The following is a 4293-nucleotide window of genomic DNA, read 5'->3' as shown; positions in this document are numbered from 1 at the left end:
AGCTTGTTTTTGGTTTGATGATAGGGTCAAGTCGTCTTCCTTGTGGGTGAAACGCAAAATCGTTTATAACCTTTGTTGCAAAGGTGGAAAAATTCGTTATTAAACCTTTCGAAGAACCTCCCGCTTTATTGACTCGTTTGTTGTCTCACTTACACTTGGTAGGAGGGCAACAACTCATAGGACGCCTGCACACGCTGCTCACATTTTGCTGCTATTTATTTATCGCGCAATCTCCTCATATGACTCTGCCTTTGTTACCCCATCTAACTTATAAAGGATGAAGGGGTAGGTAGTCACAACGAAGGCATCGAGCGCACGGTACCATGCGAGGGAAAAAAGCCCACCGTATCACGCCGCGCGTGGGGGTGCAGCGCACCACGCGAAGGAAAAAAACACCGTAGCACGCGAGGTAGAGAGCGGCGCCCCAATCCACAGCCCCGCACCCCTCACTCCTCCCTCCCTCCCTCCCTCCCTCGTCCTCACCCGCCGCCGCTCCCTAACCCTAGCCCCAATCCACAGCCCCGCGCCCCTCGCTCCTCCCTCTCTCGTCCTCACCCGCCGCCGCTCCCTAACCCTAGCCCCAATCCACAGCCCCGCGCCCCTCGCTCCTCCCTCCCTCGTCCTCACCCGCCGCCGCTCCCTCCAACCACCTCCTCCTCCTTCCGATGGGTCGCCGGATCCGTCGGCCACCCCATGGACTTCGCCTGGAAAACGCGGGCTGGGAGAGAGAGCGCGGGCGGGCGGTAGAGGAGGGTGGCGGGCGCCGACGTCGCAGTCGAGGGGGAGAAGGGCCAGTCGGCCGGAGCTGGAGGCCGGCGCTGGAGGAAGGAGCAGCGAGGAGAGAGGCGCCGGCCATCGGGGACCTCCTAGCCCTCTTCTCCTTGTCGCCATGGCAGGTGGAGCTCGAGCCATCTGTCAGCCTCCCCCTCCCCATGCGTAGGTACCCCCTGCTCCCCTCCTCCTTCCCTTGATTTATCTCTCTCTCCCCCACCCTATCTTCCCCCTTCCGTGTTGCCATGGCCCGTCGCTCCTTCGACCCCGGATCCCGGTGATGCTATCTCCTGTGCGCTGCCTCAATCCACCGCCCTCCCCCGCAGGCTCTTCCGCGCTGGCTTCCACGAGCTGGGTTGTTGCCTCCTCCCCTCCCGTGCACTATCTCAACTTTTCTCCACAAAAATGATGAAAGGCAGCGGCTCAATGCCTCCTTGGAACTCCACCCTGTTTAACTTCTTCCTCCTGATTCCTTCCACTCTAAATTAATTTAGGGTCTGGGTGTGTAGTTTTTATGGTGGGTGTGACGGATCTTGGGGAGGTGAGGAGGACAGAGGTGGGAGAAGGACTGCGAGTCCGGAGAATCTAGGCTGCACATATAAATCCTCTCCATCTTCCTCTCCCCTTTGACCCCTCCCCCCAGTTCTCCAGTAATCTGATTTTGATTTCTTCTGTTTTCGTAAGAACAATGTGTGCAGATCTGTAAAAGAAGAGAAGAGGAAGAATCCCAAGGAAGAGTTTGGTGAAGAAGAATAAGGTGAATTCACCTCTGTCTCAAGCAAAGTCACATTTGTTCCTGCAATTTGATGTTATGATTTATTTTATCCTTGTTTAGATTTGTTTACATGAATGCCAACTACTTTATTTTACTTATATTCCAGTGACTTTTCTCATTTGTTTTTTGTTCGTGATCTGCTCTGCTTGTTTTGGCTCCTTTTAATTGATGCATTATTTTTGTCTATTAATGTGTACCCAGGTGACTATGTGAGTTGCATTGACAGAATCCATGTATTAAGCTGGGGCATTTTTGGCAGCTGCAGCAACCTGACAATTCATTTGTTCTCATACAAGGTAATTTACTTCCCCCCTTTATGTATCATGGATGGATATATGTGCTGGTTGGTTGTCATTACTGAAGCAAGAATTGTTGATGATGACTACCTTCGAGCAGGTTTTTATTGGTTTTTCTTTCTCCATTTTTTTGTATGATGTATGGATGTTGTAGGATAAATGTGAATTAACAATACAATAGCTTCCAGAAGTATTTTGCAACTTCAGAAATCCAGAATTATGGTTCTGATGTTAATGACCAGGATGATGCGATAGCCTCTTTTGATTCGTATCTATTTTTTCGATGCTTGAAAGATATACTTGCATCACTTGACTGGAATAATCTAACTTGCGTTTCTCTTTTTTTTTCATTTCCAGAGAATAATCTAACTTGCGTTTCTCTTTTTTTTTTCATTTCCAGAGTACTTTGCTGCTAGCATAATTGTGGTCCATTTTCTACTCTACTTTTCCTTGATCTATATACATGATTGTCAATTTCCAACTTCTTAGTTACAGAAAAAACAAACAAAATTTAGTTTAGATTTGTCTGCTGTAGGCATTAAAAGATTCATCAGAGCCATCATTCTGAACATTGTTTAAAATGACACCCTATTGCCGTTGGTGCCAAGAACTTGTGATTTATGGCTTATGTCAATTCCATCTTTATAGATGCTTGTGAAGTACATGGGGAAGGCGCGCATGGTTGATGATTATGTTCTGGATTGGAGGCCGAAGCAAACTCCGTCAGGTTTCAGGTGCACGCCCTCTGTCTCTGTTTTTGTCTCTGTAGCTAAACTTGAGAATTGTACACTTTGGTATATAAAGTTAATCGCTGAGTTTACATGCAGTTATGAAAGTTAGAGCATATACATGCTTGATTTTACTTCCTTTAATACAGGGCATTCTATAATTACTAAGAACTGATTAGTTGAAGTGTGCCTCCCTATTTTGTCCAGATAATTACTTCAGGTTAGGCGGGAGAAATAAAAAGGGTAACCATAGATATATGGTGTAGCATCATGAGGTTCAGGTTCCTGCTGTTGATCAACCGTTGCTTCGGTCGAGGTGGGTTATGCTTGATTGTGTTCTTTGTATTTTTGTTCATGGCCTACACTGGTGTTATCATCTATTCTGTTTCAAAAATTTCAATGGCTTAGTTTCATGTCCCAGTACCACTTGAAGTACAACTAAGTACCTTCTGACAGGGCAATAATGTATGTATTTACCTATGGTTATTGTTTCCTATAAGAAACATGATCATCTCACCTTGGTTTCCCCTGTATCTGACTTGGGACAGTTTTATGTGAGATTTGTTTTGCATTTTCTGTGTGTGTGGATGCTTAAGCTTAAGCTTTTGTTATTTGGTTCAGTTAGAGATTAAAGAAGACTGAAATTGAGTCGATGGTGTATATACTTGATATATATAAATGGTCAAAATAAGGAAGTGCTTTTATGAAAGTTAAATATGCAGTTGTCTTCCTGTTTGAATCTTCATTGGTGATTCCAAGTTTGTTGCTTTCCCCAAAAGTGGAGATTTGTAGTACCGACAGAACTTCAACCTATTCAGCATAGATCTTAAATTGACCAGACAATAGTATAATAATTTTTATTTACGGCCTTAGAATTGTATTGCCACAAAAAAATCAGATTTGAAATCGCAAAAAAAGCAGGTTCTTATGCTCATAACAATCCAGGAGACGATTCTGTAGCTTAATGTTTGCTTAATCTTTTCCATCCTTAATTAGTTAAAGGTATTAATTTGGTGATAATTTAAGAAACTTCGGGTAGTAGAGATCTTGTAGGTCATTTAGCTCCGCCCACCGGCCGCCGGCCAGAGGTGAGTTCTTTTATACCTGTATAGGAGAGGGGGGTGCTCATATCGGGGCGGCAAATTGGAAGCCTCTGATGTTATCACCATCCCGGTTCCGTTCTTCAGATACGCAGAATTGTTCTTGTTCATTGGTTGCTTGAGGGGAATGTTATTTTCTTGGAGAGACAGAGAGAAATCTCTACTGAATTAGGTGTTGAAGATGTTTTCTTGTGTATGTGTGTTTCAGTGCGAACCCGGATCAGTTGCTGCTCCAAACCAGACAATTTGGAGGAACGCGAGTCTCCCAGCGATGCCATGGTTAGCACTGTTCTTTCAGTTGTCTCTGTTTCAAACCATACAATTCATTTAGGCAAAATACTGGAGACACTATCATTCATACTGTATTTGGCATGGTAGTGGACAGTCAGAACCTTACGGTCTTGCAACATCCTCAGAATAAATATTCTGCTCCAATCAGGTTCTATGTATATTCTGTTATCCACGGTTTATCTCAGAAACGAGGATTTCATATTACACAAGTGAAGAATCCTTGAGAAACGTTTATGGCAAATGTCAACCGTAAGTCCGCACAAGACATAAGTGATCCCCAAATGGTGAACAGTGCCATTCTACAAAATAAAATGTCTGCAGAACAAAAAGGA

General features: G+C 44.5%; 1 long non-coding RNA gene across 2 annotated transcripts; it reads left to right on the top strand.

Annotated features, from left to right (window-relative positions):
* Positions 1-914: 914 nt before the first annotated feature.
* LOC119268095 lies at positions 915-3924 on the top strand. Of its 2 annotated transcripts, XR_005132888.1 has the most exons (6): positions 915-940; positions 1456-1528; positions 1748-1842; positions 2491-2576; positions 2778-2886; positions 3879-3924. It is a non-coding gene; the product is annotated as an uncharacterized LOC119268095 (long non-coding RNA). The 2 variants fall into 2 exon arrangements; XR_005132887.1 differs by lacking the exon at positions 915-940 and having other exon boundaries at positions 1375-1528.
* Positions 3925-4293: the final 369 nt, after the last annotated feature.

The sequence above is a fragment of the Triticum dicoccoides genome, chromosome 3A, assembly GCF_002162155.2.
Source record: "Triticum dicoccoides isolate Atlit2015 ecotype Zavitan chromosome 3A, WEW_v2.0, whole genome shotgun sequence".
Taxonomy (NCBI): Eukaryota; Viridiplantae; Streptophyta; class Magnoliopsida; order Poales; family Poaceae; genus Triticum; species Triticum dicoccoides.
Note: the sequence above shows the minus strand (reverse complement) of the source record. Positions and strands in the feature narration are given on the sequence as shown.